The sequence below is a fragment of the Mustela lutreola genome, chromosome 2, assembly GCF_030435805.1.
Source record: "Mustela lutreola isolate mMusLut2 chromosome 2, mMusLut2.pri, whole genome shotgun sequence".
Taxonomy (NCBI): Eukaryota; Metazoa; Chordata; class Mammalia; order Carnivora; family Mustelidae; genus Mustela; species Mustela lutreola.
The window spans coordinates 42,884,741-42,911,436 of record NC_081291.1 but is presented as its reverse complement, the minus strand read 5'-3'; the positions used below and the strand labels follow the sequence as shown (position 1 = coordinate 42,911,436).

Here is a 26,696-nt window from a genome sequence, read left to right as displayed (position 1 = left end):
CTCTTCATTATGCTTATATTATGCAATATTGGACTTTCTTTTTGTACAATGATCAAAGGTAAAAACTTAGAATGTGCCCTTGTCCAGCTATCTGGGAGGCAGAACTAAGTGACCAAACCATTGTGGGATTTAACAGCTTAGGCTCGTCATTCATATGATTCTCATTTACTTCTGAAAAACAAATTAACTATAATTAATTTAATAAGTTAAAAGTGGGGCAGACATAAAGGCTTCTCAAACTGTCTCAAACTCAAAAAAAACCCAGGCTGACTTCCAATAAACTGGTAGTTGCAGAGCTGCTGCTGTCTCATAGAAAAGTCTGAGAAGAATAACTTAATTTAAAAACCATTTTGGCTTTCTTAATCTTATTTGTTTCTTATTGCTCTTCTCCCTTATTTTATTAGTAATGAAGTTTATAGGAAAATAAGAATTTCTCCTTCCATGAAAAGGCTTGAAGCAGATTTTTTCCTTCCCACTATGCATTGGATTTCTGAGATAAGCATTTAGAACGAGTTTCATAAACGAGAACCCAGCTGTGTCTATGGGGTGACATTTTTAAATGATCTACCTGGGACTTGTTCCGTAAGCTACAGTAGTCTGCAGTATCCACGTATGTACAGAGCTCTGATGTCATACTGGCAATGGAATGGGATTTAAGAAGTTAGCATGAACGATCAAGGTACGGTGGCTTTGGAGTCAAACCAAGATTTTACTAAGTTCCTTCCATCTCCTTAAATAACAAACCTGCATTATAGCAAATGTTATGGTTTGGGAGGTAGTGATCCTCAAGTGCTCAGTAACATGCAAATGCCTAAAAGTTTAAGATCTAAATGGTCATATACTAATGCCTTGATAGAGGCACTCTTCTTTTAAGAGTGTAAAGGTAGGGGGCACCTGGGTGGCTCAGTGGGGCACCTTCAGCTTAGGTGATGATCTCAGGGTCCTAGGATTGAGCCCCACATCTGGCTTTCTCCTAGCAAGGAGCCTGCTTCCCCTACCCCTCTCTGCCTGTCTCTCTGCCTACTTGTGATCTCTGTCTGTCAAATAAATAAATAAATGAAATCTTAAAAAAAAAGAATGTAAAGGTAGATGGCCATTTTTCAAGATTTCAAAAACGTGCTCTTTATACTTTGTTTTTGGGTCTGGTGTACTGAATGTTGTGTGAACTTATGCAAAAACAGCTATGCTAAAATTTTAGCATACAAATGAATCCCTGGAGTCCTGGACCCCACTATCAGAAATTCTAATTCAAGAGGTACAGTGGGGGGGTCCAGGAATCTGCATATGTAATTAACACCCAAATCATTCTTTTACTTACTCAGTTATTCATTTAGTAAACTCATTGTGACAAATATTATGCTGTGTGTTAAGTCTTACAAATAGAGTGGTGAAAAAAAGTCCCTGCTTTTATAAACTGTTTTAATCCATAAATAAAAATATATAAAATGTAGATAGTGATAAGAACTAGGAACAGAAATCTATTCTAGTAGAGCAACGGCAAGCAAAGGTGAATAAGAGAACATGGGGGCGGTGGTACTCAGGCAGAGCCTCTCAGATAAGATGCTGCTGATATTAAGTGACTCAGAGACGAAACCTCGAGAAACACTCCCTTTACACAGGGTAAGGAAAAATACAATCTGTGCCGAGCTTGAACTTGGTGTCCAATATTTCATATTTTCAAATTTCCTACTTCTCTTGGTACTTAGCAGTTCTCTCCCACGTCCCTGGAACTCCTATCCTCGCCCCCTCCCCTGCCCCCCTCCATAACACACATAATCACACATTATTAGAAAGCTGTTGCCAAAAGTTTAAAATAAAGAAGGTTTTGGCATAACTGTAATATGAAAAAGAAAGAGTTTGTTAACCAACAATGTGATGAAATTGCCAAAAATTCGGTGAGCCTAGGTAAAAGAAGTATGGTACCTAGAATCCAGGATGTGATAGGTACACTTTATTTTATTCCGCTCAGGAAACCTCTCCTAAGTTGTATCCAGGTCTAAGTGCTTGGATTTAAAACTGATTCAGACCAAGTGAGCTTATTCAGAGGCAAGCTCTCCAGATGGGAGGAGGGACTAGCACTAAATCACGGGGAGAAAAGTTGAAAGAGCTAGGGATGATTCTGCCTTCCTGGAAACAGATGAAGCAAGTAAGACATAAAACCTCTCTTCAAACATCTGAAGGTCATAGGAAAAGGATGAGATTTTGTTGTCTGTGGTTCCACAAGGCAAAAGGGAGAGAAAGAGATGCAAATTCCTAACCCCAGGTTTGCAATTATAGAAACATAAACTCAAAAGCCTCAGGAGAAAGACGCCTCCCCTATTCGAGAAGAGGAAGTAGAGGTTGGTGACCACACACTGGGTGGCAGTGCGAAGGTCTTCAAGACCCAAGAGCACGGTGGCACTGAAGGGCCGCGGAGGCCTGCTATGAGAACCTGTGACGCACGATTCATGTTCCATGATTCATAATAGAAAGACTGACTGCCCCTATGAAACAATACTCCCTCTCACTCTCCCAGGCCTCTGGAACCAGGAGTGACGTCGGTGCTGCCTGGACAGTCAGCCGCGTGGGAAGAAGTCAGCAGCAGGTGGCTTTTCAAAGGGCCCTACATGTTCTTTCTGCACTTGATCCCTCCTGGGGGGCTGCCCCTTTCTAGCATTCCTAGTCATCTCCCAAGAGGCCTCCACCAATCTGTCCACCCACCCTTAGAACAAGCTGCTTCTCTCCGAGGCTCTTGGTGTTTCCCAAAACTATCTTTTCAAGATGAGAAAATGAATGAAATGAAACAACTTCAATGTTTCTCAGTCCCTTCGAATGATATGCTCATGATGTGTTCCATAAACATGCATTACCTGTATGGATTTTTAGCTGACTTTCCTACTTAAATAAAAATATCTTAAGATAGTATGTTCTCTCACAACTATAAAAGGGAAATCATCACCATTTTACATGAAAATAAATATAATGAAACACAGCCAATTAAGTTTTTTTTTTTTTAATTTATTTATTTGACAGACAGAGATCACAAGCAGGCAGAGAGGCAGGCAGAGAGAGAGGGGGAAGCAGGCTCCCTGCTGAGCAGAGAACCCGATTCAGGGCCCCATCCCAGGACCCTGAGATCATGACCTGAGCTGAAGGCAGAGGCTTTAACCCCCTGAGCCACCCAGGCATCCTAGCCAATTAAGTTTTAAAAAGACATTGTGACCAGAGGACTCCCAGATTTTGAGGTCTGGACTCTTTTCATGAAAAGACACAGCAAAGTGTTAAAAAATGCGAGCACAAAACTAGCTGAAGTACCAGAAAAAAATATATAAATGAAATAAATGTTTGCTTTATACTAGGTCTATTATTTAATGATATTCAATCGTAGAATAACTCTGATCACCTTATATCTCATCAGTGGTATCTATCCCATAATTTAGGATATACTGAACTGATTAAAGATACTGTCCCCATGTTAAGAGGGACACAAAGCCTCAAGATACTGAAGCTACCCAGTAGGGAAAACTTCAAGGAAAAATAAACTAGAGAATGGCAGGCACCATGGAAAATCCACAGAGACATCTTTAATCACCTATATCCTAGGACCCCCTTGAAATAGAATTTCCACGTAGGGACAACCACAGAGATAGGCAAGACTCAATTCTGGCTCCTAATGCAGTTCCCATTCACCTAGATTCCAGGGCAGTGATACAAGGTTGTCCAGCTCAAACAATTCGCTCATTCAGTCATCCAAAAAATATACTCAGCAATGACTGTGTACCATGTGCTGTTCTAGATACTGGAAACACAAAACCAAAAAAACAGACAAGGTTCCTGTCCTGACCTCCATAATTACATTGGGTCATGGGGGCAAGACAGCTAGTACACATAAGCCAGGGTTTCTCAACCTCAGCATGATGGACGTTTTGGGAAGGATCATTCCTTTTTTTGTAGGAGTCTGTCCTGTGCACAGAAAACAGGACTCTAATCACTAGATATCAGTAGCAACAGTCCCATTCCCCACCCCAGTTGTGACAACCAAAAATGTTCTCTAGATACTACTAAACGTCCCCTCACAGACAAAATCATCCTTGGTTGAAAACCACTGCTCTGAGGCCTTCTTCCCTACATCCAAAGCCAGAGTGCTGTACTGTGCAGCTCGATGGAGAACCACTCACTGTAATTCCACGTGAAGTTATCCCTCAGAGTCGTGAAACAACCATACATCTGTCAGAAGGAGCAGCTCTGCTTTGCTGTGCTATCGCTGGAATTACATGCTCCGGTGGGAGACATGTTGATGTGGACGTTGAACAAAAAACGAGGGTAGAAAATACTGATCAAAGTTCCACTGCATTTTTAATTGCATTCATGAATACTGCTTCTCCTTTGTGGGTTCTTCTCTCCATCATGCACACAGAGACACACACAGAGGTCTGGAACCCTGTTCCTTTGTTTAACATGTCTTTACTTCTAAGCAGCAGCCCAAAGAAAGCAATGAGGCAAAAGCATTATTGATGAACGGTTGCTGTGTCATTCTAGATAATTCACCGTTCTTTTGGAAATGAGAACATGAATCTCTGGAATTTTTAAAGTTGTAAGTATGTCAGTAGACAAAGGAAGAACTCCTTGATCCACAGACACTTTTATTTTTTTTTAAAGATTTTATTTATTTATTTGACAGTGAGAAATCACAAGTAGGCAGAGAGGCAGGCAGAGAGAGAGAGGAGGAAGCAGGCTCCCTACTGAGCAGAGAGCCCAATGCGGGGCTCGATCCCAGGACCCCGGGATCATGACCTGAGCTAAAGGCAGAGGCTTTAACCCTCTGAGCCACCCAGGTGCCCCCACAGACACCTGTTTTTAGACATTTGAATAGACTCATGCTTCTCAACCCTCACAGTCTAAAAGAATCACAGGTGTACGTTGAAAAGAGCAACCACCACCACCACCACCGCCGCCACCACAAAATAGCTATCTGGGCTCCAGCTACAGTTTTGTAAGATTGTCCCAGAGAACCTTAAATCTGAAAAGTGCCACAGGTAATTATTACAGGCAGTCAAAGCTGAGAACTACTGTTCTTTTTTTTTTTTTTTTTTTTTTTTTTTTAAAGATTTTATTTATTTATTTGACAGAGAGAGATCACACGTAGGCAGAGAGGCAGGCAGAGAGAGAGGAGGAAGCAGGCTCCCTGCTGAGCAGAGAGCCCGATGCGGGGCTCGATCCCAGGACCCTGAGATCATGACCTGAGTTGAAGGCAGCGGTTTAACCCACTGAGCCACCCAGGCGCCCCGAGAACTACTGTTCTAAGTTGTCGAGAAACACTGTGGAAAAATCATGCAAGAAAATATGGCCTGGGGGTTACCTGGGGGGCTCAGTCATTTAAGTGTCTGCTTTTGGCTCAGGTCATAATCCTGGGGTCCTGGGATCGAGCCCTATGTTGGCCTCCCCAGCTCAGCGGGGAGCCTGTTTCTCTCTCTGCCTGCCAATCCCCCAGCCTGTGCCCTCTCTCTGTGTCTCTCTTTGAGCCAAATACATATATAAAATCTTTAAAAAAAAAAGAAAGAAAAGAAGGTTTGCAGCACATGTATGGCCCCTTATCTCTACATCTTCCAGACAGCAGATACCATGTTGCTTCTACCACACTTTGACACTTGCCCAAATAAAAGAAAACCCTTAGCCTTTAGACTTCTTCCGGACAGGATACCAAGATAGTGTGTGTGTGTGTGTGTGTGTGTGTGTGTACACACACACACACACACACACACACACCTACATACACATCCCACCAGTTACCAAACACAAAGATGGTATGGTACTCATCTGTGCTCCTCTATGACCTAGAAGTTACTGAATTTCAAGGGCCACTTGAATGACCCCCACATTGTAAATCAATGTGGTATAAACCATGATCACTGAAAATGTCTGAAAATGTTTTCACAACCATATGAAACTCTAAGAAATCTTCCCTGCTGCCTTTGAATCATAACAACCGGAACTATAGTCTTTTCAGTAGATAAAGAAAGAATTTTTTAAACTATACACAATTAACTAAGTCACAACAAGTAGTTCAAAACATCCTTTTCCCCAGAAAACAACTGCTTTTTGAGACCGTAATTATAGTAGGAAGCCAGTGAGAAGGTTAAGAATGAAAGGGCCTATGAATAGCATTCTGAAAGGAAAAAAAAAAAAATTCTGGTAAAATTTCAGAGGGCAGAAATGGGCCCCAGAGGGCAGACCCATTGTAGCTAGAGACAGAAGAAGGCAGATGTTGGTGCATGAGCAGAAAGAAGAGCGGAAACAATTAAAAATACAAGTCTAACTTCTTTGCATGTTCTATACAGCCCTGCATGATGTGGTGCCCACCACCTGCTCAGGCCTCTTTCCTTCCAGCTTTCTGTGTTCCAGCTTCCTGTGTTCCTGGAACACAGGAAGTTGTCATCCTCAAGACCCTAGAGAAGGCCTAGTCCTTTCTCCACTCAGACTGCAGAGCTCAACTTCTCCCAGCTCTGACAGGTCTCACCCTACTTTATGTCCTCAGAGACTGGCCTCCTCGCGAGCTGGGACAGGGATGGTCACAAGTCACCACAGCAGGCTGGTTTCCCTGAGAAGCAGACCCTGGTCTGTTAATGAGGGATTGGAGATCAAAGACGGGGAACGGATAGGAAGGAAGGTGAACTGGACAAAAGGGAGAAGTACAGCTGTAATTCAGAGTCGAGAGAGGTCTCAGCCTACCTTATAGGGAGGGGAGTTCTGGGGTGGGCATGATCCTTAGAGCCGTCCTGAGTTGGGATTCTATCCCTCCACACCAGGCCTTAGATGTGGGCTGCCCTGGAAAGGAGACATGACCTTGAGCAAGGGAGTACTCTCTTCAGTGGAGGCAACCTGATGGGTTGGGAGGTGACTGGTGAGGAATGGCTGCTGGCAGCGTTCCAAGCAGGATGGGGAGCAACTGGTTCTCATAGACTGATCGGGACAGGACATTACAGAGTCTACCACTGTGACTTTAACTCACGGTCCCTCCGTTTTCTCCTCTGTAAAATGGGGATGATACTAACAACCTTAAAATGCATACAATATCATGTAAAGTACTAAAAAATGTTAAAAGTGCATCGATACTTAATCTATTCAGGAAAGGATATGGATACAATTTTGATCAGAGAGCAGTTTTTTTTTTTTTTCAAGACTATTCCTTCCTTTCTCCCTTCATCCATTCACTCACCTGATAATTACGGAGCGCCTATGAGGTGGTAGGGATTTTCTCAAACCTGAAGAAAAATGTTACAAGTTTTTGTCCAAATTGAGCTTACATTTTAGTAAGGGAAAGAGAGAAAATAAGCATGTAAATAAAAAAGTAATAAGACTGTTGGGAGTACTAAATGTTAACTGAAGGATGAAGAAATGTGTTTCTTAAGATACTGTATTATTGGATTCCATTGGTGGGTCACAAAAATCCAAAACAAACTAACTTCATTAAGCAGGATTTATTGGCCTACAAACAAAACCTAGAGTTAAAGCAGAGGGAGAAATAGACCCACGGACCTCTGGATTCAGGAACCCAAACACCATCAAAGCTATCTTGCTTTACTGTTGTTTCTGTCTTGCTTATATGCGGCATCATTTGCTGTGACCAGCTGTTACTCCAGCTTGAGTTTACTAAATCTCCAGGGATCCTCATGATCAAATTTTTTTAATTAATTTATTTATTTTCAGCATAACAGTATTCATTATTTTTTCACCACACCCAGTGCTCCATGTAATCAATGCCCTCTCTAATACCCACCACCTGGTACCCCAACCTCCCACCCCCCACCCCTGCCACTTCAAACCCTTCAGATTGTTTCTCAGAGTCCATAGTGACCAAATCTGCATTACCTGTCCCACCTCTAGAGCTATGGGAACTATGGGGCTATGGGAACATGCCTGCCTCATAATTTGATATATATACCCCCTTATGACCAGGGCTGTAATGGTAATGTTAGTAATAACTATGGAGCTTTTACCATGTATAAAATTTAATACAGTGAAATACTTTATCTAATAAAAAAAATTCTAAGTATTATCATCTCGTCTTTACTGATGAAAAAACTAAGGCTTGAGGAGATTAACTTGCAAGAGCACCCATTAATAGTATATACACTGAAGGTCAAATTCAAGCCCACTTAAATCAGATCCAACCACACACTCATAACCACTAGATAATTATGCCATACTAATGGTGGTTACTATATAGTTATATCATAATAACTATAATTATTTCATTACCTTAATTAATCCATGCTAATCGGTCTTCCATCCAACATGAAGGCATGATTAATTGGGCACTCAAAAATGAAAAGCATATCCATACAGAGGCTGACTAAGTGGGAAATATTGTAAGAAAAAATAGCAAGGGAAATCAACGTGAAATACTATTTAATGCTACAATCTTTCAAACCAATCAGATAATGATTAACCAATTTAATGACCTAATTCATGTCGGGGTTTGCAAGCTTCCTTTCAGTTGACTGGGGTCTAGAGTACATTTGAAAACCTGTGAGGCACTGTGAAGGGTGTACTAGTCCAAAAGTTGGGGGGAAGAAAATGAAATTCCAATTCAGTAAATAAGCAATTGACCTTGAGTTGGTCCACATCTCCATTTTCTAACCTGTAGTGTGGTGACAGGAGCACTTAGGCTACCTAGTTAATTCATTTAATACGTATCCCTTAAGGGTAAAGATATAGATAAACACAAAAGCACTTAGACTGTTAATCAAGCAAAACAAAGCAGTGAGGTTTTAAAATACCAAACAGAAAAAATACATATCTGTATTTTTTCTTCATCTGTGACACTACAAAAAAGATTAAACATTTAACAAAATATGGTCAATAGTAAACTTTGCAAAGCTGAAACGACTGTAATTTAAGTGAAGTGTAAAGATGTCCCAATCAAAACAAGTATTTACATATGTAAATAACTAACAAGGTATAAAATAAATCATTTTCCTCTTTCTGGATTTAGAAATTTTATAAAATTTTATTTTGACCAAAATAACTTTAGAAGAATTCTTATGTATTTAATAAGGGAAGTAGAAAACAATTTTAGTGGTCTTTCTAGATGTAATGGTTGAAAACTTTGGCTTGAAACCTCATTTTTTATCATTTTATTTTACAGTCCTTAGATTTCAATTCCTAACTCAGCTTGATATTTTTAGTTGGAAAACTAAATTCATTTTAAATAGGACTGTAAAATTGTGACAATTACAAAGGGAATGATTTGAGAAACCAGCCATAATGGGAAATTAAATGTCCCACCGAAACACTTTAAAGGCCTTTTAGCAGAAGAAATGTGTGCTATAATATTTAATCTAAGATAATAGAAACTTCTAAAATGTGGATTAAAGAAATGTAAGTCAAGTTGCTAAAAAGTGGAACTGTGTTACTCTTCCAAGCCCACTTCCCCAGTACAAATTAAAACCACAATGAGATACCACCTCATACCAGTCAAAATGGCTAAAATTAACAAGTCAGGAAACAACAGATGTTGGTGAGGATGCAGAAAAAGGGGAACCCTCTCAGACTGTTGGGGGGAATGCAAGCTGGTGCAGCCATTCTGGAAAACAGGGTGGAGGTTCCTCAAGAACTTGAAAACAGAGCTCTACCCTATGAACCAGCAATTGCACTACTGGGTATTTTCCCCTGAAGTTACGAATGGAGTGATCTGAAGGGGTCCCTGGCCGCCATGTTTAGAGCAGCAACGTATGCTGTACTAAGAAAGGGAGACTGTATTGCACAGGATGCTTAAGATGTTTTGATGTATTTCTTCCTTCCCCTTCCTTCTCCTGCTTTCTCTTGCCTCTTTGCAGTGAGTGTTGTGGTGTATGCAGAGGCACTAATCTTTGATCTGTTGTGCATGAGGCTTCCTTCCACTGTAGGATCATTTATGATAGGCTAAATTAGCCTTTGATCAGAACCTCTGATTTACTTCTGGATTCTCAGCTTCATCACTGGGCTCTGAAATGTGTCTGCTCTCGCTGCCCTCCCCAGTTCGGCTGGTGATCGCAGTGATGTATGTCATTGGTTTGTTTCTTCTCTGAGGCCTCAAATATTTGCACACATGTGCAATTCAATAAAAAAATGCTGTTTAGGGGGAGATGCCTATGATTTGTGTCAATGTTATACATGGTATTTTCCCCCAACATGAATTGCCTTAGGGCAAAAATGGCATTTTGTTGAGAAAACACAATTTTCTCTCCTCAATGGATTTCACTGTAAGTCATTTGTTTGGTTGCACTACATAATTTCATGGATATCTTATTTGTGCAGTGTGTCATGTTACTACTTGAATCCTTTTAAATAACAATATAAGATCCAAAGTGTCCATTTATTTAAAAAGACTATGCAAGTTGTCCTGGGTTTCAGTGTCTCTTTGTCTTGAATATGAGAGTGGTCATTTTACTTCAGTCTTCTCTCTGCAATGAAATCGTGACTGTTTTTCTACTGATAAAGGACTCTGCCTTCTGAAATTACCGAGAGAGAAACAGTAAATTTAAAAATTAAGAAATGGCTGTAAGACTGAATCCAACCCCATCAAAATCTTAAAAACCAACAGGCTCACAGTTACAACAAAAAACTGCAAAAGGATCACAAACCTGGGCTCACAAACAATTTTCCACACACTGTTCATTCTGGGATCATTTGATTTTCAGATGCCATTTCCCTAGTGATTTAAAATCGTCCTAAAGCATTTTAACAGCTTATCTATATATCCTAGCTTCCCTTTGGAGCCCTCACCGAGTTTTCCTCCCTTGGAGATCACATTTATTTGTGTACATGATTTGAGTGAAAGCAAATCCAATAAGACTCCAGTTGAAACAAACGTATTTTTGGCACCTCAATACTGAAATTATGTATGCATATTGGAGATGGTCCAAAGAACAGCCAAGAGAATGATGAAGGGAATGGAGTGCTTGGCTAAGGAAGAAATGTAAGGCTTCTAAATGTCCCAGAGTGGGTAAACAACAAAAAAGGAACATAACAGCTCATAAATATTTAAAAGGTGTAAACATCAAATATGGCTAGGGATGATTAATTCTGGACAAGGGCACAGAGTTAGTTCTGATTATATCATTGTAAAGAAAGGGGGGGACAAAAGAAAAGAAAGAGGATATGTTTAGTATCATTTTGAAACATGAAACATTATTTATGCAAAATATTCTAGCATCTAATGGGATCTTATCACTTTTGAACATCCCATTTCAAAAGATGCTGAGAAACTAACACGTAATTATGCCAAAGAAAAGAACATTTTTCTTAAGAAGTTAATTTTACTTATCTTCCACTTAGGCTTTCTTTTTTTTTTTTTAAGATATAATTAATTAATTAATTAAAAAGAGTGTGAGCAAGGGGAGGAGGAGAGGGACAGAGGATCTCAATCATACTTGGGACTTCTGAATTGGGGCTTGATCTCATGACCCTGAGATCATGACCTATGCTGAAATCAAGGGTCAGACACTTAACCGACTAAGTGCCTTACCACTTAGACTTTCTTGAGAGAGATTTCCATTTTGCAGAATACTCTTTCCATAAAACCTCATGCTTCTACTTCCTAGTGGTCCTAAAGTTGAATTAGCCATATGCTAATGATAAGACCAGGTCCCACTTAGCCAGGTAAGGAAATCAGAGAGAGGAGACTTAAGGGAACATTAAAATTTATCAGAAACCAAGTCTGAGACTAGAAACTCCTAAGAAGATTGTCTACATTATAGAACCTAGAAAAGCAAGCCTGGAATTTAGCATAGAAGGTGCTCAAGGCAGCCAGATGCAGAAGAATAAAACTGGGGGCGCCTGGGTGGCTCAGGTCATGATCCCAGGGTCCTGGGATTGAGCCCCGCTCCAGGCTCTCTGATCAGCAGGGAGCCTGCTTCCCCCCCATCTCTCTGCCTGCCTCTCTGCCTACTTGTGATCTTTGTCTGTCAAATAAATAAATAAAATCCTAAAAAAGAAGAAGAAAAAGAAGATTATAACTGGACCATTTCCTTAAACCATACACAAAAATAAATTCAAAATGGATGAAAAGACCTAAATGTGAGACAGGAATTCATCAAAATCCTAGAAGAGAACACAAGCAGGAACCTCTTTGACCTCAGCCACAGCAACTTCTGGCTAGACACATCTCCGAAGGCAATGGAAACAAAAGCAAAAATGAGCTCCTGGGACTTCATCTAGATAAAAAGCATTTGCACAGTGAGTAAACAGCCAATAAAAATAAAAGAAAACTGACAGAATGGGAGAAGATAATTTGTAATGTGTTATCAAATAAAGGGTTAGTATCAAAAATCTATAAAGAACTTACCAAACTCAACACTCAAAACCAAATAATCCAGTCAAGAAATGGGCAGAAGACATGAACAGACTTTTCTCCAAAGAAGACATACAAATGGCCAACAGACACATGAAAAACTGTTCAACATCAATCAGCATCAGGGAACTACAAATCAATCAAAATCACAATGAGATACCACCTCACATGGGTCAAAGTAACTAAAAGTAACAAGACAGGAGACTATGAATGTTGGTGAGGATGTGGAGAAAGGGGAACCCTTCCTACACTGCTGACAGGAATGCAAGCTGGTATAACCGCTCTGGAAAATAGCATAGAGGTTCCTCATAAAGTTAAAAATAGAGCTACCTTATGATCCAGCAATTGCACTACTGGGTATTTACCCAAAAGATACAAATGTAATGATCCAAAAGAGCACCACCCCCCAATGTTTATAGCAGCAATGTCCACAATAGTCCAACTACAGAAAGAGCCCAGATGTCCACCCACAGATGAATGGGTAAAGCAGTGGTATGTATAAGTATGTATAAGCACACACAAACACACACACAGGAACATTACTCAGCCTTTAAAAAAATGAAATCTTATACCATTTGCAAACCATTTGCAACAATGTGGATGGAACTAGAGGGTATTATGCTAATTGAAATAAGTCAGAGAAAGACAATTACATTATGTAGAATTTAAGAAACAAAACAGAGGATCATAGAGGAAGAGAGGGAAAAATAAAACAAGATGAAATCAAAGAGGGAGACAAACCAAAAGAGACCCAATCACAGGAAACAAACTGAGTGTTCCTGGAGGGGAGAAGGATGGGGGAATTGGGCAACTGGGTTGTGGGCATTAAGTAGGGCATGTGATGTAATGGGCACAGGGTATCATATACAACTGATGAATCACTGAACCCTATCTCTGAAACTAATACATATATGTTAATTAATTGAATGTAAATAAAATAAAATGTAAACAAAACATTTTTTAAAGCAATTAAAAAAAAAAAAGATGTCCCAGGACCAATCCATCAGGATAATGTTACCCTCCCTTCATTCTTCCTCTCCTTTCTTTCTGCCCCCATCTTTATAAAGCATCTAGTATATGCTGGGTTCAATGTTCAGGGTTAACAATGCAAATATGTATTTGAACTGGACACTGCCCTCAAAAACATATTCATAAGACAAATATGTAAACAGTTAATTGCAACTGAGCTGAGGGCATATAAACACAATTAAAACAAGACAGAGGTAGGATCAGCCAATTGATTTGCATTTGTGCAGGATAATAGGGTTCTCCAGAGAAACATGACAAACAGGACATACAGATAGATAGATAAAAAGAAATTTATTATATAAAGGAATTGGCTCACATGATATTATGGAAGCTGAGAAATCTCATGATCTGTTGTCTACAAGCTAGCAAACCAGCAAAGCCAGTGGTGCAATTCAATATGATTCCAAAGGCTCAAGAACCAAGACAGGGCAGAAGAGGGGCAACTCGGCTCAGAGAACAAATTCACGCTTCTTCTGCCTTTTTGTTCTACTCAGGTCCTCAATGAATTGGAGGGTGACCACTCAAATTGGTGAGGGAGATCTTTATTCAGCCTACCAATTCAAAAGGCTAATGTCCTGTGGAAACCAACTCACAGACACACCCAAAAATAATGTTGTACCAGCCGTCTGGGAATCCCTTAGCCCCCGTCAAGCCGACAGATAATTCACCACCATATGCAGTGTCTACAGCACACTGCACTGAGAACATTTCAAAAATGAAAGGTTGTTATATCTTGTCCTCTCCAGAGTGTAGGAGCCAAGCCCTGACATAACTAAACATGTGAGTGGTCTCTGACAGTGGATCTGGATGCCACTGGAAAATAATCAACACCTTTATGAAAATTTCACAAGCCAGCAAGGGGAGGCAGCTATAATCTTCTCTCACATAATAGCACTTTGCTAAGACAAATTAAAACACTACTCTCTCTCTTACCTCCTAGGGTATGCAGCCTAGTCTCTGATATAATAGAACCCACCAGAGCCCATAAATCAGTGGGAGGAGCAGTATGTAGAGATAAGCACCATCAACCAGTCTCAGCAGGTGACCCAAGGTGACAACACCATATTTAACAAAGCCCATATTTTTTGTGTGACCTTCTGCTACAAAAATACAGTCTCTGTCATTCAACTGCTTAAGCCTTCTGTTAAGATGTATGGATAATATTATCTTTGGATAAATTATATATAGATACAACTGAAATGCATAGGTGAACTTAATCTGCTATGCACAAATTCAAACTCATAAAATTTCTAACACTTAAATTGTAGATTGTGCTGTGAACAAATTCAAATAAATCTGGGTGTTGAAAAACAACAAAAAGGACAAAATTCATATTCATATATCACAGTCTAATAAGAGCCCTGGAAATCATTTCACTTTTTTTTTTTTTTTTAATTTTTGAGAGGCTCTTTGGAAGGGAGGAGAAAACTCCAAATGAAAAATTTTCAGAAGAAAATTGATGCTTGAATGTGTGTGGAAGGGGAGAGGAGATGTCCAAGGACTACGACTCCATAAACGTTTCCTGGAAAATACAAAAGCTGAATTTCTCAAACATCCCAAAGAAAACTGATGGCAAGAGAACTGATTTTGTAGAACTAAGTAATAATCTGACCAGTCATCAAGAAAAACACAGGAAAACAAATGTATTTCAATAAAATAAGGAGTGAACTGTTAAGAGTAAACAGATGTTTTGCAGGTTGCCATCCATTTTCATGATGTCAAAAGACACAATTATTAATACATCATGACACAACCACAATTAAGATTTCTCATAGTAGTAGTATAACAACTTTTTAAAAAAATTTATGCCCTAGACATTATATTTCATCCTTTAATTTCTGAAAAGACTTATGTAGGTTTCTTGTGAATTAGAAATTTATTTTGGATGAGATCATATATTGTTTTTAACACAACAATGTACCCCTCATTACCAATCATCATCAAAAGATCTGATTAATCAGATTTCAAGAAAGGTTTTCTCCAAGAATATGAGTGTATATTGGAAATGCTTTTTAATCATCTAGTAGACCTGCAGATCAAACAGAATTGGAAACCCCGTGCAGGGTAGCCCTCTTGGAGCCAGACCCAAAGGAAGGATCTAAATATAGTGGAAGGACAAAACCACTCCAGTGCATGAGACAAAGAGACCATATTTATTCAAAGCACACACACAGAGAGTTCCCTCATAGACTTATTCTTGGAGTAGCCCTCCATTCATTTGGAAAGCTCCTCCTGGTTACCAGGCAATAAGTATGCTAACACGGACTCAGAGTCAAGGTGTTTTCATCTGTTTCCACATTATTTTCACCTGCTTCTTCATTACTTCATAGTTAATAAGATCCTAGTTTACAACCAGCATATAGAAAGATTCTGTATACACCAGATAATATCTTAATTCTTCAGGAGTATGCAGTCTATCAGTAATGATGTGCGTTCTCAAGAAAATAAGAATATTATTCTTTCATTCATGTCATTTGGGAAAAAAATTACCTTTTTTTTCTTTAATCACTTTGTCTTTAAAAACTCGTAATGATACTAATTATTGACATTTACCAAACAATATTATGGACTAACCACACTGCTACTAAGTGTTACCAAAATAATCCAACTTAACCTGTATCTATAGGCAATTATAATTATTATTATTTCAGTTTTATGAACTAGAAATGGAGGTTTAAAAGGGCTGAAATAGCTTCCCTATAACCACATCATTGTTTGTCTGGCCTTGGAAAGTGGATTCTTCTCACTCTTCCAAACTCTTTGAAATTAGTTACAATTCAGCCTGGTACTGCACAAAGAATTTGGGAAAAACAAAAAACAAAAAAAACTCCAAAGGAGGATGGATTCAGGTCAGATTTCACATTGATCCAAATCCAAGGGACAGTTACTAAAGCCGAAAGCCCTTTGGACCATGAAGGGGTAAGCTCTGTTTGACCGATGAAAATACAAGTTTTCTAACTAAAACTTCAAGCCTCCTAAGAAGCTGACCTTCTCAGATCCCAATGGTGAAATTCATTTTCTTTCTTTTTTTTTTTTAAAGATTTTATTTATTTATTTGACAGAGATCACAAGTAGGCAGAGAGGCAGGCAGAGAGAGAGGAGGAAGCAGGCTCCCTGCTAAGCAGAGAGCCCGATGAGGGGCTCGATCCCAGGACCCTGAGATCATGACCTGAGCTGAAAGCAGAAGTTTTAACCCACTGTGCCACCCAGGCACCCCTGTTTAGGTAAATACCAGGATTTAACCTTCAAATATGCCAAGAGGTCAGCTCACTGAAAAATAACTTTTAGTTGAGGATTTTGCCCTTTCAAAAATAAGCCAGCATTTTAATGAACCTTAACAACAACCACCACCATCCTCACATGTTGTATACCTGTCCATACCCTCTGTCCCTCCCTCTGGCTACACTCTTCTATCATGCTTTGCAATACTTAAATGCATTCAAAAATGCATAAAGCAAATAATTAAGAAAAACATCCTTACCGGTAAGTTAAGTTCCCCTTAGTTGCACTAGGGTATGTCTGCAGTATTAAGACAGGGTCATTGTTTGCAGTTTTAGAACACCTAGAGATAGATTTGAAAGTTGTAATTATGGAGATAATTTCCACAAAAAAAAAAAAAAAAAAAAAGACCACTTTTAGGGGCTCCTGGGTAGCTCAGTCAGTTAAGTGGCTGACTCTTGATTTTGACTCAGGTCATGATCTCAGGGTCCTGGGACGGAGCCCTGTATAGGGGTCCACGCTCAGCTGGGATTCCGCTTGAGGATTCTCTCTCTCCCTCTCCTCCCTGCACCCCCCACCACTTGCACACACTCACGCTCTGTCTCTTTCCAAAATAAATAAATTCCTTCAAAAAAATTTTTAAAAACACTTTTAAATTCATGTTTATCTTTTCTCAGTTAAAAAAATATTGGTTTAATTTTTCTTTCTCTCCACCCCCCCCAAAAATTCCCAAATGCCTGAACAATAACACCGTTCTGGTGCTATAAAAAGACATCCTACAGATTCTTATCTATGAATGAATGAAGCAGAGAGGACAGAGATGCAGAAAACAGCCACATAATTACACTTCTCATTGAAAAAGTAATTGACATGTCTTCTCTCACAAATTCAAGTATTTTGCAACAGGCCACAGTATACAGGAATTTCTACTTGGCACTCCTCCATGACCTGTTCTTCGTAATAGCCACTTGCTTTTGTCTGAGGCTGTAACCAATGTGTCAACATAGAACAGTAGAGCCTAAAACGAAGAGTGCTCTCTCAGGAAGCTCTCTCCAAGACCAGAACTCAATGAATCACACAGTTAACATAAGCCTTCAATTCAAGAGACCAGCTCTGACCCAGGTGTGCTAATTCCAAGGCCCCCATCTCTTTAAAAAAAATCGACATAGGGAATAAGAGAAGTGTTTCAACCAATACACACAGTCCGTTTACTGTTAATTCCTGGATGATTTGAGGATTGGCTCTCAATCCCTAAAAGATTGCTTATAAGCCTTTTTTCAGATGCCGTTCTGTTGAGCATAAGGACAGTCAAAAAAGTCAAAGAACTGGTTTTGCATACCAGTTGTCATAACTTAACGAGCATCATTCAGAAGAGCTAAATTCTATCCAGTAATTCTAACACATTCTGGTAGAAATTACTAATTAAAGATAATTATAAAACTACAATATTTTTGGCTCTACAAAAGAGAAGAATAGTTAAAATATCCAAGCAACTCAATTCCCTTTCTTTGCATTATTTGACAGTATCTTTGGCCTTAATCCAAAAGCTGTTGCCAAAAAGTTATAAACAGATTGTAATCCTTCACAGAGAACTTCACACCAATACACTGAAAAACAAATTCTACCCTGGCAAGTGTAAGAATAGTCCCGAATGCTGTCCAACTGACCAAGTGACACACTGCACAGACTGTGCCCTGTCTACTTTGGTTTAGTGACCTCATTGCAAAGCCTTTAGGCCTACTTTTGACACCATTATTATTTGCATTATTGTAATACAGAGATTTGTTTACAGAACACTAACAATGCATAAAACAACATTTACTATGGCTCCTAGTCAGTGTGTCCATGGCACACATTGCTAGAGTATTACTGCGTTTATTGAGTTCTACAGGCTAACAGAAGAGTTTGACCTTACTAGAGGAGCACAGAAAATCACCACCATTTTGTTGTGCCCAGCATCTTGTTACAGCCATCACTCAAAAGAGAAAGGAAGAAACGAAATATTTCCCCATGTTGGTTATGAATGGGATCTGCTGACGTCCTGCCTCACTAAATGAGGCTGAACTTAAATGATGTGATGTAGAACGTCCTCTATCTATCCCAGGGATAAGGTAAGTCACACGTGGGTATTTGTATAGCCAGGGGGCCATGTTTATAGGTCCAATATTAAATCTCTCTGAGACGTCTCTCCAAAACCCATCCATGTCATACAGCCACTGCAGGGGGGCTTTTCCCAATGGCTCCCACCTTCTTAACACTCTCGGGGACACCCATGACAACAGGGATCAGTGCCCGTGCTGAATTAGCCATCCTCTCACTAAGCATTTTCAAGACTGTTGTTTGGCATTAGGCATGAAGACTGTAGCTGCTGATCAGACTTATTTGTATGCTCACAGCAATAGCATATGCCTGCTGAGCTCTCATCTGCTTCATTCGACTTGGGTTGAGAAAGCATTCCCATTAATCATGGATATAAGTTCTTTGTAACTAATCCCGTCACCGTTTGTGTGTGTATGTGGGGGGCGGGGGGGGAGTGTGCGCAGGCGCGCGCGAGTGCGGCATTGGTGAATATGAAGGATTATCTCTTATTATTAGGTCTTGCATTATTTTATGTTACAGGTATATGATCTCTAAAATGGGGTACACAGACAATCCTTTAGAATGCAACACTTTTATATATGTGTGTGTGTGTGTATACACATACATATATTTTAAATTATAACATATATTAAAACCTTTATGTTGACATTAAAATAATTATATATACATCTATGAGTGTACATGCTATTTTAAAATCATTTTATCTCACTTCTAATTCTTGTTTCCTTTTCTGTTTTCTTGTAGTAATATTTAGCATACTCTGTGTCTGGACAGTTGAGATATGCATATATTGGAGGTATAGGCTCAACCAGTTTAAGTGATAAGAGTATGTACACACACAACCATAAGTAGTCTAAGAAAAAGTCTTTCTCATTTTACTTTTATGGTATTTATCAGGATATATAATTCTTTGAATTTATTTAATCTACAAGACTTCTTCCTTTCTCCCACCATCATTGATAGATAGCAATATCTTATTTTCTATTCTTAGCAAATAGTTGTTTGTTTCTTTTTCCAAAGTCCCTAAGTTTCCTCTACTCAAGAGATTTGAATAAATATACCTACCAAATGCAAAGGGGGGAAAAAATAGAAAAACTGATGGGAAAAATCTAAAGAATTTTGAAGTATATTAAAGAAAAATAGGTCTTTAGGCCCTTGTTGGTTGGTTACTTTTTTACTGAGGGAAGAAAAAAGCATAAATGAAAAAAATACATAAATACACAGTGCAGGTATATCAAATTAAACTGCACTCACTTAAGGAAAAAAAGCTCAGAAAGAAAGAAAAAGCACACTAGAGAGAGAAATGGAACTTCCTCAACAGCAAAAGGCATTCAAGGTGGGAAGGTGGGGGCACCTGGATGGCTCAGTTGGTTAAGCGACTGCCTTCGGCTCAGGTCATGATCCTGGAGTCCCAGGATCAAGGCCCACACCCGGCTCCCCACTCAGTGGTGGTCTTCTTCTCCCTCTGACCCTTCCTGCGCCTTTCTCTCTCTCTCAAGTAAATGAATAAAATCTTTTTAAAAAAATTAAAAAAAAAAAAAAAAGTGGGAAAGTGGATGAGGTTGGTCTACTCAGTGAATAGCACACTTGTGGTAACAGCTCTGAATCAGGTAAACTCAGGTCCACAAGCCTTCCTAATACGGACATCTTACTGCTGGGGTTATTTAGTATTTGAAAATAGTGTTTTCCACACAATGTGGCCCCTGGAAGCCAAGCAATGACTTCATCAGGGGCTTAGTGAAAGAAGTGGTGATCTCTTCCAATCCTGGAGGAAAAGTTGGCTACATAAGAATTATTTGGAGATAATATATCACTTTTCTACATGGCACCTTGCTAGCATATTTTTAAGGTGAATTCTCTTTACTTACTGAATTTATAACATATTATATGTAAATTGCAAAGGCATTCTAGACAAAATTAACTAAGGACCAAACGGTTGTCATAATATTCTTGCTAGTTTTCACTCTGTATTTTACACAATAAATTTTGAGTTCAATGAAAGCACATTTGTACTATTACTGTAACCCCAGGGTCACTGCCTGGCCCCATAATGAAGCTTAATAAATACATTTTGGGTGAATTAATGATTGAATGTATGAAAGCTACACATACAAAAAAAAAAAAAAAAAAATAGCACTAACTGACTCAATCTGACAGTCACGGATATATGACTGTCACAACACCATTAGGGGAGGGGTCACCACCCTACTGCCACTGTGCCTTTCAAAAGGGACACTGTAACATACAGAAAAAAGAGACAGAGAAGCTGAAAATAAAGTGAGCCTGTCCTTACTCCCTGTGTGACTTCAGGCTAATGACATAACCTCTTGGAATGTCAATGGTCTTATAAGTAAATAAGGGATAATGGTATCTATCTTGCAGGACAGGTTTGAAAGATAAGGACTAGCTTGTAGAAAAAGGCTTAGTTCAGGGCAGGGATCTAGAAGGGCAGTAACCAGAGAGGCAGCACAGATCCCTGTAACCACCCAGAGGCAGTCAAGGAGGCTGGGAGAATCACTTGATTAGACATCACCGAAACTCAGTCAATGGGAGGAAACCACACTGCCCCAAATGGTGACCCAGGAGCCTTGGTAAATGCTCTATAAGCCACATGTGCGAGCAGTTACAGGTCTTATTCTCGTAAGAGAGAAAAGGATTTCTTCAACAATGTTTTTCAAGCTTGTGAGTTCCTTAAGCCCGGTTGGGGGTGGGGGGGACTCTTTAATTTTTTCCTCCCTAGTACTCAAGCACAGTGGTTGTCATAGTGTCAAATATCGGTTGCTTAATAAATGTACACTGAATGAAAATACCTATTCTGTATGTTTGTGGTGTGTGTGTGCATGTGTACAGTGTATGTATGTATTTGGAATCACAAGTGGCTATTTTTTTCTGTTTTCATTTTACTTTATTTTAAAAATGCACCTAATCTCAACTAATCTTCAAAACACTGGAGATGATTTAGGGATTTTAAACAGACTGAGAGCACCTCAGCTTTCAGTCAATATTTGGGTCAATATTCTTAAAAAATAGGGATTGAACACACCTCTCATTCTCTCAACAACAAGCATGTACCTGGCAGGAATGAGCTCTTGATTCAAATAGTTGAAGTCCATATGCTCAAAATGTGTACCAAGATGCTCAATTTGATTCTTTTGAATGGATATAGTATCTTTTAGAAAGAAAATGACATATGATGCATATAATATTCGTTAGAATATAAGCTGAGAGTACAGTAAAAATGAGCAGACAACAGAAATTCTTTAATATGCTTAACATAAAATGATGCACAATAAAATAAAAACTAAATCAACAGCAAAAGTTGTTTTGGACAATGATTTATAAGCAAATCCTTATACAAGCAATATGAAAATGCTAAATTTTGTGCTATATATTAACTAACTAGAATTTAAATAAAAACTTGGAGAAAAAATATTGAGTTTGTTCCTATGAATATATTTGAAGGAATACTCTGAAAGAAAATAGACCCTGATAGTTCTGATCACTATTTCAACATGTGTTTACTCAAAACAATACTGATCTCCTGCTAAGGTTATATATGATTTTTCTTCTATCACTAATTGAAAACATACTTTGTGTTGCATGTTGTACTAAATAATTTATCTGTTATTCACAAGTGCCCTCGAAGTTAGGTACAACTGACTCTAATTTTATAAAAGATGCACTGAATTCAAATAGATTAGGGAGCCTGTACAAGGTCATGATGGGAGCAGTGTCACAGTCATGATGGGAAGCTGTCCATGTAACTGGAAGCTCATGGCTTTATCTACACTAGCCTGACTTCCTTATTCCACCATTCATGTAATATACCTTGAGTTTGAGAAAAGGACTACATGGTAGTTATTTTTTTTATGTTTTTAAATAAATAAAAAATATATACTTTTTGAAGTCATACATTTATCTATCATAAGGAGGCTAAAGCATCATGTAGAGAAATTTGCAAAATATATTCCAGGGCAAGTCAGAAGACCATGTGAATTTTATTGCCAGCTCTATCATTAACACTGCTTATTAATAGCAAGTTTCTTAACCAATTTAGGTCTCAGTAGCTTCATTTACAACATGAGAATGCTGACAATTATTTTTTACAGTTTCTTTTTGCCTTAAAAGTTTATGACTGCAGTGAAGGAGTGCCTGGGTGACTCAGTCGGTTAAGCAGCCAACTCTTGATTTTGGTTCAGGTGGTGATCGCAGGGTCCTGGGATGGGGCCCTGTGTTGGGCTCTATGCTCAGCGGGGAGTCTGCTTGAGATTCTCCCTCTGCCCCTCTCCTGCTCATGTGTGCTTGAGCTCTCTCTTTCTCAAATAAATAAGTAAATCTTTAAAAAAAAAAAAAAAGAGCTTGCAATTACAGGAAAAAATCGCTCTGAAAATGGAGCTGAAAGAGTAGGGCAAATAATATATTAGAGAAGGTGGGGTCATCAATGTTTATACAAGAGAAGACTAAATGATTAGAAATCCAAATGGTGGAAAGATGAATACACAAAACAGATAGATCAAAATGAATAAAATCTTGAAAGATACAGATGAGGTGAATATGACTAAGTTTTCTATGACCTTGGACTTTCATAACTTAAAGGAGGAGAGATTCCCTCAGAAATAAATGGAGAGTAAATCATATACAATAGAATTCTATTACCATGACAGGTCATAAATGTCAAAGAAATACCTAGCTTCTGGAAAGGTTGAGACTTATTTTTGGCAAGTGAACTCAGAGTTTATTAATAGAGAGCAGGGTTGGGGCACCTGGGTGGCTCAGTGGAGTAAGCCTCTGCCTTCAGCTCAGGTCATGATCTCAGGGTCCTGGGATCGAGCCTTACATCGGGCTCTCTGATTAGCAGGGAGAATGCTTCCCCTTCTTTCTCTCTCTGCCTGCCTGACAAATAAATAAATAAAATCTTAAAAAAAAAAAAAAAACAGAGAGCAGGGTTTATACCCTACTTTAAGAGTATTTGAGACTCTGCCATTTGAGAATATCATGGAGAACCAATATACCTCTCAAGAACCCTTCCCTTCTCTATGGATGGCTGACCTCTTAGAAGGACCTGAATCTGACCAATGCTATCAATTACACGCCAGAACTTCGGAGTTTTGAGCCAGTCCCAGTGTGCAGCACACAGCCGTGATCAATAAATACTTTTTTGAATGAATGAGCTCAGCCACTTCCTAGCTGTGTCACCTTGGGAAAATTATGCAACTCCTCATTTTCTCTGCAATCAACTGTGGGAGGATTTATTCCAAGAGGTGAGGATCAACGTGACTAATCCCCTACAGGATCCCCTACAGAAATCCTTCTCAGAGAGGAAGATTTCTCATAGGAGTTTATGGCAGTTTGTTATAGCAAAATACCAGTGGTAGAGCAGGTCCTGAGGCCACAGGCCACATCTAAAAGGCACTGGCTCCTCATGGTACCATCTCTAGTCTTCCAAACATGAGTACCCTTCCAACCCTGGAGAGGCAAGATTCCACCACATTACCTAGTCTAACTACAAAGCTTGGACTAGACCCCCATGACACCAAGAGAGAAGCTGTTGTTTTTCCAAATCGTACAACTTAAAAGCCCCACCTACCAGAGGCCAGAGCCCCTCTTATGCACCTGCTCCTCCCCTGTTTATCACCTTGCTGTGTGATAGGGAGGAATATTCTCCATTTTCTCTATTCTGTCAACTGTGCTACATCAAATGAAATTGTGTTTGAAATGGTTTTGAAAGTAGTAAGCAAAAAGGTCAATGTTTTATGTTAAGAATAAATTAAATAGATAATCTTTTAGATCTCAAACAGGATCTAGCTCTGATTTTATATTACTTCCTAATGTAACTGTAGACTGTCTCCCCAGGAAGTACAAATGTCCATAACAAATCTGCAATTCTCAACACGACTGACTGAGGACCACCTTGCTTTTGTATATGATCCAAAACGTATCGGATGATGATCTAACAGATCAGAAAAGCAAAGCTCTCCTTTTTTTTTTTTTAAGATTTTATTTATTTATTTGACAAAGAGAGATCCCAAGTAGGCAGAGAGGCAGGCAGAGAGAGAGGAGGAAGCAGGCTCCCCGCTGAGCCCCATGCGGGACTCGATCCCAGGACCCTGAGATCATGACCCGAGCCAAAGGCAGCGGCTTAACCCACTGAGCCACCCAGGTGCCCCAAAGCTCTCCTTTTGACTAAAGCCTGATCAAACCAGGTGGTAGCGGACAAGCTAATACCAAGGTCAGGCTCATTTAGTAATGATAATAGGTTACATTTATGTGGGGCTTGCTGTATGCCAGGCACTGCTCTGTTTTATATTGTATGAATTCAGTTTATTCTTACAGCATTATGAGGTAGACACTTTTTGGTTTTAAGTTCCTCATTTTAAAGATAAGAAGACAATGAGGCACAATGAATTTACAGATTGCCTACGATTACAAAACCATTTCTCCAGGATACAGCTTTATAAGTGTGATAAGTCTTAAATACTGCCAAAGGTATTGTCACAGCATCAGAACATTTTTAAACCAGTTCTTGCTCTTTAGGGCTGCAAATTTAGTGACCACACATATTTTCATATTTTCTTTTTTTTTTTAAGATTTTATTCATTTTTTGGACAGACAGAGATCACAAGTAGGCAGAGAGGCAGGCAGAGAGAGAGAAGGAAGCAGGCTCCCTGCTGATCAGAGAGCCCGATGCGGGGCTTGATCCCAGGACCCTGAGATAATGACCTGAGCCGAAGGCAGAGACTTTAACCCGCTGAGCCACCCAGGTGTCCCTATTTCCATATTTTCAATCATGATTAAACAATGGAATTCCCAGCCATTAAAATTCATACTAAAGTACATATGAAAACTGCCTGAAACTCTTTGAGACACATTTAGGTATGAAAACGAATTAATATCGCTATTATTAGGATTTTCTATCTGAAAGCATCGTATAAGGGCATCTTTGTTCATTCATTCAAGTATTTATTACTTGACTACTTTGTGTCCGGCACTGTGGTCAAGGCCCGCCCATGAATGGAGCCTTGTGTCTCTGAAATAAGAACTTGTCCAAACAAATCCTATTCCATGATATTATTCCCAGTTTCCCGCTTGAGCCATTCCACCTGCTGCTTTGGTCAGAGAATTTGCTCAAACAGCTTTCAACCCTGGACCGGCCTCCATGGTTGTGGCCACATTGTCCCGTGGACCTTAGAATCCCCACTTTCCTCTCATCTTCCCCAAAGCACACGTAGGGCTATGCTCTCTAACTCTTCCTCAAAAGAAGGCTAAGTTTCTGTACTTCGTATACAGTCCTAATATTTTTCAGTACTGTCTGTATTTTAGTATCGACAGCTACAGTAACAATACTGCGGTGGTCTCACATCACAGGGAACCTTAGGAGACAAACGATTTTCAAGTGGTTTTACTATTCCACCCATGAGAAACTCATTTTTTTACCTACAATGTCATATGAGAAAGGCTTTGAAGGAGATGGCAATTGGTTAAGGTGGATAACTTGTGGGTTAGGTTTTTAGCATTTTTTTGCTTTTTTAGGGGGGCTTTACTATGAGTAAAAAAGGCCCAGCTGGGGGTGCCTGGGTGGCTCAGAGGGTTAAAGCCTTTGCCTTCAGCTCAGGTCATGATCCAGGGTCCTGGGATTGAGCCCCACATTGGGCTCTCTGCTCAGTGGAAGTCTGCTTGCCCCTCTCTCTCTACGTGCCTCTCCGCCTACTTGTGATCTCTCTCACTCTGTCAAATAAAGAAATAAAAATCTTAAAAAAAAAAAAAAAGGCCCAACTATAGAGATCTGGTAAACTACAAAGACTAATGTATACACATATATACACACATATGTATCTGTGTATACTTGTCTATGTATATATAGATATATACGCATATGCATATATATAACAAAAATCATCTGTCAAAGGTAAAAACTACTAAGTGAAATTCCTTCCCCAGTTAATTTATCAATATTCGACTAGTGCTATACACACACACACATTTATATACATACAAATATGAAAAGTCATACACTATATATCTCTACATAAGATTA

At 39.3% G+C, this 26,696-nt stretch overlaps 1 protein-coding gene across 18 annotated transcripts in view; it reads right to left on the bottom strand.

Moving 5' to 3' along the window:
* The window catches only part of CHL1 (cell adhesion molecule L1 like), a 218,951-nt gene that overhangs the window by 154,001 nt on the left and 38,254 nt on the right, over window positions 1–26,696 (bottom strand). For 6 of the 18 annotated variants that reach the window (XM_059161520.1, XM_059161528.1, XM_059161518.1 and 3 more), the window contains exon 2: window positions 6,709–6,804. The exons of the other annotated variants lie outside the window; for them this stretch is intronic. The gene's annotated coding sequence lies outside the window, so the exon portion shown is untranslated. The remainder of the gene's footprint in view (window positions 1–6,708; window positions 6,805–26,696) is intronic. 18 annotated transcript variants of the gene reach the window in all.